We start from the raw sequence: 9,158 nt of genomic DNA on the forward strand, positions 1-9,158 counted from the left end.
TTGGAGGCCTGAAGCCAGCCTCTGAGTCCTGGGTTGTAAGTGAATTTGCAGTTGGAGCCTCAGGCAGACCCTCCCGCCACGGAAAGCGTTCTCAGGACTGTCCTCGTGGAACCAGCTATGGCTTTGACTCTGCGTGCAGGTTCTGCAGGGTCGCCTACAGCTACACACAACACCCAGGCCCCTTGTGCTTCTGTTGGAGCCCCTGATGATGGGCCTTGGTTGAGAGCAGCCTTGATTGTCACTGAATTCTCCAGGGGGTTTTTGGGCCTAAATACTGACTATTGTAAGGACAAATGCAGATTAAAACTAAGAGGCTTACTTCTGAAAATAAGGGAAGAAACTTCCCACCTCCTCCCCTTCCTCAGAACATTTACTTTAGGAAATTTGAGATTAGAAATTCTTCCTCTGTCTCTAGGACCTGGGAGCCTCCAGGAAGGCAGCCCCCATTTCTCAGTTTCCTGGGAGGACAGGAACCTGCATGAAGGAGATGCTGAGAGAAAGGCCCCAGGACAGCAGGACGGGATGCCTTAGTCCAAAATCCAGACGACTCTGGCGCAGAAGACACCTGCCCAAAGAAACCAGACACGAGGAGGTACAAAATCTGTTAGGGCTATCAGAGGTTCAACAGACAAAGTGGCCCACATTTTCAAAGTGAGATCAGTGTGGCTGTGAAGGGACGGCTGCCATGCTGGGTCGGCTGCCACGCTGGGATCAGGTGCGCTCCTCGGAAATGACTCCCCAGCCCCTCACCTGCAGCTCACACACCTTCGTGCATTACGCAATACTTCAGTGCATTGTCACCAAACCCCGACAATAACAAGGAGAGGAAAACCTGACAGACGTCCCTGGGCTGGAGAGAGCATTCAGAGTTCACACCTGAACAATGGAAAACATCCCCGATAAAAATAAATCTTCTTATGTATCAGAACCATGATGTCAAAACCTGAAAAAAAAAAACAACAACCAAAAACATGACAACCTGGAAAAAAAAAAAACAAAAAACAAAAAGCAAACAAACAAACAAAAAACCATGGCAAAGGGTACAAATAGGAAAGCCACAGAAAATAAGAAAGTCACACCCCAGTGAGATGCCAGGTGTCCCTTCCAGGTGAGAGTCTGGCAACAGTGACAGCTCACACACTCCAGATGTGGAAGGAGGGCAGGCTTTGCAGACCCATTACTGTGGACTGGAGCTCTTCTGCAAATTTGTTTCATTTAAATGCCCTGAGCACAGATTTGCCTGAAGAACACCATTCTGGAGCTTATCACAGGAAAATCAAAGCCTCTGTGTGTAAAAACACGCACTCAGTGCTGACCACGGCCAGGATCTCAGTGCCCAGGGCACAAACTCCCTGAGACCCCACTCCCAGCAGGAGAAGGTCAGGCAGAGCAGTGAACATGTTGTTGAATACTCAGCGGCTGCATAAATGAAGAAGTAACACCCCCATCCTTCACCCTCCAGGGTCTTCAGCTGAAAACCAAGCTTGCTCTCATCATGTACCAGGAGCTTCTGGCAGTATTTGGTCTAGTCAGTCAGCAGAAATGACTGACAAGCCCCTGTATGCTTTCTCACAGGAATCTGTAGAGACCCCTTCCCTCTGCACCCCTTTGGGGTTATTTAAGCTGCTTTATCTTTTTTTTCTTAAGTAGGTTTCATGACCAACATGGGGCTTGAACTTACAACCCTGAGATCAGGAGTCACATGCTCTACCAACTGAGCCAGCCAGGCCCAAGCTGCTTTCTCTTTGCTGGCCCCTAGGGTGGCACTTGGGACAGCAGTGCCCTTGACCAGTGCCCCTTGTGGCTCTACTGTGAGGGTGGGACCTGCGCGTAAGCCCTGAAGTGGCCCCTGACATTCTGGCACATGTCCATAGACTTTCCTTGCACGGAGGATAAAAAGCAAAGACTTTGGCAGTCATGGCTAACATATCAACTTGGGGCATGACCTGCAGTTCTTCAACCTGGAGAACCCATGCCTTGTGGGTGGGGTTTTGAGCTGTCATCTGCTTACATAAACCTTCAAGATGTGAAGACAGCAGAGGGGTACCACCCAGATTTAAAAGATTAGGGTTATAGAAAACATACAACAATCTATTTATATACAAACACACCCACATGCATGCATGTGTGTTTGCTATGTATGTGCAATGCATGAATATTCTCACAGGTGTGTAAGCATATGTATGCACGTACACATGTGTAACATGTCTCCACACGTGTGCATGCTCAGACTGTGTATGGGTGTGGGAGTCTGCATTTGCATGCACACATGTGTGTATGCATGTGTGCATTTTATTACACATTTAGCTTACATCAGAAACTTGTGCTCAGCATCAGCATGAAGAGCTGCAACCATGACATAAGAGATAATTGCCAGGCAACTGGGTTATCACAAAGAATGCAATTATTCTAAATTCATTCTAACTATGAAAAAGGAGAATTGAAATGAATGAAATGTGTAGCAATGCTTCTAGCAAAGAATTAGGCTGCCTTATTAACTAAACCTTGAGATCTGAATGGTTTTAGTTTGAACTGAATTTTACACTTTGACCCATTTAAATTCCTGTTATGCAAATCAGATTCTGTTTAAACACCTTGATTTTAACTTGAAACAGTAGATGTTATTATGATGGTTTGAAATGAGAAAAACCGTGAAAATATTGCGTGTTCAGCATTGACTCCATTGCCTTGCAAGCTGGACACTTTGTGCTGGTAATATTGTCATCATTTTAATATTTTCCTTTATTTTTATAGTTCCTATAATACCTAACCATTCGAAGTACCCTTAGAAAGCATGATCTCATTAGTACTTGGTAACTATCCTGCCGTGAACTGTGATTACTATTTATGCTGAAGGACAGAGCTCCCACTGGCAATCACCTTCCCTGAATGAGGCTGCTAATTAGCTCCAAAGCCAGAAAAGAACAGGGCTCCCTGGGAGTCACGAACATCTGTGCCAGGGCACCTCCCACAACACACTAACTGAATTTCTCCTTTAGAAACTCCCTAAAGCCGTGCAGACATCACCCATGAGCAGAGCACAAAGTGTTAATTCTATCAGCACATTGCTCATGACACTAAGACGCATGTTTGGTTAAACCTGATGCCTTGGGGACAGATTGCCACAATTCACCACAGTGGATGTACTGTTCAAAGGAGACTTTCTCTCACAGCATCTGCTCTGGTGGCCTGAAATCCCGGGCTGCTGTTCTGCTCCCCAGCTGCTGGCTGCAGACACCCTCCTGCAGTGTCAGAGGCAGTGGGTAGAGCAGTCCTCAGGGCTTCGTGTGAAGGAGGTGAACAGGAAGATGCAGGTGTCCCGGGTGCCACACCCAGCCATTCTGCCAGACATGCATGTAGTTTTTTAGCCACAGGACACTTTTAACTGTCAGAACCCTGACTTAGAACCAAAGAATGAACATCCATCTCTTGTTATTTCACTGACTTACATGGGTCTCTCCAAAAGTCAGCTCCTGATTGACCAAGCTGACCAGAGGCCCCTGCAGCTCACAAGGCCACCCTAACCCTAACTGTCTCAGCAAAGCCAAAGTGAAGCTCTGGGGCTGCAATTCCCCAGGAGCCGACACAGCCCGTCTCCCTCCCATTGTCTGCTGTGCTGTAATATGGATGCATCACACATCCACCAGCGACAAGAGACTTAAAGTTCCCATAGTCCAGTGAAAACTTTGTTGGTTTATTTTTTAAAATCGTAGTAGTAGTAGTAGTAGTAGTAGTAGTAGTAGTAGTAGTAGTAATAGTAGTAGTAGCAGTAGTGGTAGTAGCAGCAGCAGCAGTAAGTGGGCTCCACACCCAGTGTGGGTCCCAGCACAGGGCTTGAACTCATGACTCTGAGATCAAGTCCTGAGCTTCGATCCAGAGTTGGACGCTTAACTGACTGAGCCACCCAGATACTCCTGAAACTTTATTTTTAAAAAATCATTTCAGCACTAAATAGACCCCTATGCTCAAGAATGACCACATTCTGCCTGCAAGACTTTTCAAGAAGCTGGCACCTGTGTGACTCGTAGTTTAAGTGTCTGCCTTCTGCTCAGGTCATCATCCAGGGTCTTGGGATCAAGCCCCACCTTGGGCTACCTGCTCAGCAGGAAGCCTGCTTCTCTCTCTGCCTCTGCCTGCTGCTCTGCTGTCTCTCTTGCATATAAATAAATAAAATCTTTAAAAAGTAAAAGTAGTTTTCAACAGAGAAAGGAAGGTTTTCCTTATACAGATAAATCTTTTCCACCTTGTCATAATTACTGTACCTAATCAGAGCTATTTTTAAAACTCCTTTTAGTGATGTAAATACATGGTTTCATATTCCATTCAGATATTTTTATGATACTCTTCTGGTTCCTGTAGATGAGGCATCAATTTTCAGAAGCCTAATTATGACATCTGGATAAATATATTAGATCTTATAAAACATCTTAAGATTCTCCTCTAGGTCATTAATTAATTGTCTTATGTTTATCATAATGGAAAAATATTTAAAAAGGCATTCTCCTCTGTTAAGACAAAGGGACACATCATATATTTTCACAGTGTGAAGCATACACAGAAAGAAAGTAGCTCTCTACATATTGTGTTTTAAAGATATCAAAGTCCCACTAGATATTAATGAATCCCACTGACCATCCACAATGAACGAAAACCCTACCACCTAATCACACATCTCTGGAACCTCTACAGAGTGGAAGAAAATTATATCCTATAAAACACATATCTTTGATCAGTAACTTTAATTTTCTGTTATATTTTGCTGGTATATAAAAAAGAAATTTTGAAAAACATTTCTAAATAACACAAGTCCAGAAAGAAATCTCAAGAGAAATTATTATATATTTTGACCTAAATGAAAATGAGAACACAACAGAATGTGTGAAATGCAGCAAATAAGTGGTTGGGGGAAATTATAGCCCCTAACGCACACATTAGAGAAGAAAAAAGATCTGAAATCAATCATCCAAGCTTCCACTTGAGTAAATTAGGAAAATATGAGCAAATAAAATCCGAAGTAAGCAGAAAAAAATAATACAAACTAGAGCAGAAATCAATGAAACTGAAAACAAAAAATCAACAGAGAAAAACAAAACTAAAAACAGTTTTTTGGGAAAACCAACAAAATCAATAAGCCTTTAGTCAACCTAACTAAGAAAATAAGAGAGAAGACACAAGTTACTAGTATCAGAAATGGAAGAAGGGCATCAGTACATATTTCTTAGGTACTAAAACAAATAATAAAGACTATATGGACAACTCCGTGTCTATAGATTTCATAACCTAGAAGCAATAGCACAATTCCTTGAAAGACACAATCTGTCAAAACTCACATGAGAGGACATAGATCAAGGACGCCTGGGTGACTCAGTTGGTTAAGCGTCTGCTTTTAGCTCAGGTCAGGATCTTGGGGTCCTGGGATCTGGTCCTACAGTGGGCTCACTGCTCAGCGGGAAGTCTGCTTCTCCCTCTCCCTTTGCCCCTCCCCGCCTTGCTCTCTGTGTCTCTCAGATAAATAGATGAAACCTTGTTTAAAAATTAAAAAAAAAAAGACATAGAACATCTACACAAACTTATATATTTAATAATATGGAATATTATTATCTATTTATATAATTAGATATATTAAATAATAACAGATAATGATTAATAATAATAATAATAAATCAATATATTTACATAATTAAATAGAATCAATGATTAATGGTCTTACCAAAAAGAAAGCCTCAGGCCCAGAAGGGTTCCCCGGCGAATTCTATCAAACATTTAAAGAAGAAATGATACCAATTAATCTATGATCTCTTCCAGAAGATCAAAACAGGAAGCACTTTTTAACTTAATCTACGAGGTAGCATTACCTTAATATAAAAATCAGATAAAAGCATTCTAAGAAAACCATAGACCAACATCTCCCATAAACAGAGATGCAAAAGTACTGAACAAAATATGCAATCAAATCCAACAATGTAAAGAAAGAATTTAGACCACAACCAAGTGGGGTTTGTATCAAGTATGCTGGCCTGGTTCAACATTCAAAAATCAGTTAATGTAACCTACCTAGCACATCAATAGGCTAAAGAAGAGAAATCACATGATCATATCAATAGAAGCAGAAAAAGTGTTTGGCAAAATCCAATATCCATTCATGCTAAAAATTCTTGGCAAACTAGGAAAAGAGGAGAATTTTCTCAACTTGTTTAAAAACATCTGCAAAATTGCACTGCTCGGGCGCGTGGGTGGCTCAGTGGGGTAAAGCCTCTGCCTGGGATCAAGCAGAGGGATCAAGCCCCGCATCGGACTCTCTGATCAGCAGGGACCCTGCTTCCTCCTCTCTCTCTGCCTGCCTCTCTGCCTACTTGTGATCTCTGTCTGTCAAATAAATAAATAAAATCTTTAAAAAAAATTGCACAGCTGACATCATATTAATTGTGAAGATCTTGAAGCTTTCCCACTAAGACCAGGAACAAGGAAAGCTTCTCTTCTCATTTGGGAATTGCAAATTAAAACAATGAGATAACACTAAATATCCATTAGAATGACCAAAATTGAAAACACTGACAATAACAAGTGCTGTCAAAGAACTTTTAGTCATTGCCAGTGGGTATGCAAAATGGCACAGATACTTTTAAAGAACAGTTGACAGTTTCTTACTAAACAAAAAATACACTTATAATCCAGCCCAACCATCTCACTCCTTAGTATTTATCCAAATTATTGAAAATAAGGTCCACATGAAAATCTGCACACAGATGTTTATAGATTTATTCATAATTGACAGTATTTGGAAGCATCTAAGATGCTCTTCAGTATGTGAATAGATAAACAGTCACACAACCAGATGATCAAATATTCTTTAGCACTAAAAAGAAATGAGCTATCAAGCCATGAAAAGACATATAGGCAAGTTCAATATGTATTACTGAAAAAGAAAGTCAATCTTTAAAGTCAATCTATGTGACTCCAACTATATAATTTTCTGAATAAGGCAAAACTATGGAGATAGTAAAAAGATCAGTGATTACCAGAGGTGAGGAGGAAGCAGGATGAATTGGTGAAGCAGAGGATTTTTAGGGAAGTGAAACTATTCTGTATGGTACTATAATGATGGTTATATGTCTTTATACATTTGTCCAACCATAGAGTGTACAACACCCCAGATGAACCCTAATATAAACTATGGACTTTGAGTGGCAATGATTCACCAATGTATATTCCTCAATTATAACAAATGTACTACTGTCCACAGTCGTGGAGATTGTGTGTGTTGGGAGTGGAGGTATATGGGAATTCTCTATAACTTCTGCTCCGTTTTGTTATGAATATGAAACATCACTAAACAATTAATTAATTTCACTAATTAAAAAATGAATTTTGCAGCTGGACAATTGAACAAGTTCTCAAACTTACTCGTTTCCACTAGTGTGAAGATTCTGTTGGATTTTCTACATACATAATCATGCTCTTTGCAAATAATGACTTTGTTTCAAACTTTCCAAAATTTCTTTGTCATTTCATTATCTTTCCTAATGTAATGGTTAGCAACTCCGCAGCTACCACCTTGACTTGTTTCTAAACTTCAAGGTAAACCTCCTTTTTTTTTTTTTTAAAGGAATCAAGTATGATGGTTCATTTAACTTTGTACGGATAATCATGATCAGACTTAATGTTTCCTTTGATTTCTACTTTGTTAAGAGGTTTTTGTCACTGTGGACATTGAATTTCATCAAATGCACTTTGTGCATTTTTTAATATAATCACTTAATTTGTTGTATTTATATTTGAAAGTTAGATTGAATAGATAGCTTTTTGAGTGTTAATTCAATTTTGAATTCTTGAAATACACCCCCATTTGGTGATAACATGTAACAGTTTATATGTGATTGGATTTAATTTGCTAATGTTTTATATAGTATTTCTGTATCCACATTCACTACAGAGATATGTCTAGTTTTTCTTTCTTACAATGTCCTGGTCATATTTTAGTATCAATGTTAAATAGATCTTGTATATATTAAGTGTTCCAACTTTATCTATGCCCTGGAAGAATTCATGTGAGGCTGGCATTCCTTCATATATGTTTGGAATAATTGATCAATAAAATCATCTAGTTAAGTATTGCTCCTTGTGAGAAACATTTTAATAATGATTCAATCTTATAATCCATATATGACTTTGCTTCTTCTTATGTAACTTATATAAGTTGTTTTTTAAAGATACTTGTACATTTAGTTGAAATTATCAAATTTGCTGATATAATGTACTTATAATGTCCACTTGTAACTTTTTGATGTCTCTAGGGTCTGTAGCAACATCCTCCTTTTCATTTCTGGTGGAGATTTATGTTTTATTTCTGCTTCCCTAAATTTGAGTTGTTAGGAATTTCACTGATATTATTAATCTTTTCAAAAAATGTATGTAATGCTGACTCCATTTTATGTTTGTTTTCCATGTCATAGATTTCTGTTCTGATATTTATTTTCATTCTGTCCTTTCACTTGTTTCATTTTCCATCCTTCACCTTCTTATTCGGTGGAAGTGTATCATCTCTTTTCCCTAATACATCCATTTTGTCGCTTCTCGGCCTTTTGGCTAAGATCAAGTGTAGTATCTGTTCTTATCAGTTTAATATCTGATATGTCCTCTATCCTAATACATCCATTTCAGTTGTACATTCTCCTCCAATCTCTGTGTTAGTAACATCCCATGGACTTGTATGCTTTATCTTCAATATCTTTCAGTTCAACTATTTTCTAAAATAGCAAATAGAAATATAATATTTGCAACATATGTTACAGATAAAAGGCTAAATTCCTAAAATAAAAATCACTTTTAAAAATTGAGAAGAGAAGGCAAAACTGAAATGGAAAAAGATACACAAAAATGCATGTGCAGACCATTCACAAAACACATATATTTAAATTAGTCTTAAATATTTTATATAATAAGTTTTATTTGTAACAAAATACAAATTTCATCTGTGATACAATTTCTTATCTATCAGTTTGGCAAGAATTAAAAACATTAAAAGAAAAATTTTCAAGATATATATTTAAGTTAAAAAATCAAAGTATACTAGCAAAACTTTGTATGAAATCTTTTTCTATAAGGAAACATTGGAAATAAAGGAAAATTTATGTTTGCAGATGCATGCACACACACAC

General features: G+C 38.7%; 1 pseudogene; it reads left to right on the top strand.

The window, feature by feature from the left end:
• Nucleotides 1-8,566: 8,566 nt before the first annotated feature.
• LOC116868008 lies at nt 8,567-8,684 on the top strand (annotated as a pseudogene).
• Nucleotides 8,685-9,158: the final 474 nt, after the last annotated feature.

This window comes from Lontra canadensis, unplaced genomic scaffold (assembly GCF_010015895.1).
Source record: "Lontra canadensis isolate GAN:19392208 unplaced genomic scaffold, GSC_riverotter_1.0 scaffold13, whole genome shotgun sequence".
Classification (NCBI taxonomy): domain Eukaryota; kingdom Metazoa; phylum Chordata; class Mammalia; order Carnivora; family Mustelidae; genus Lontra; species Lontra canadensis.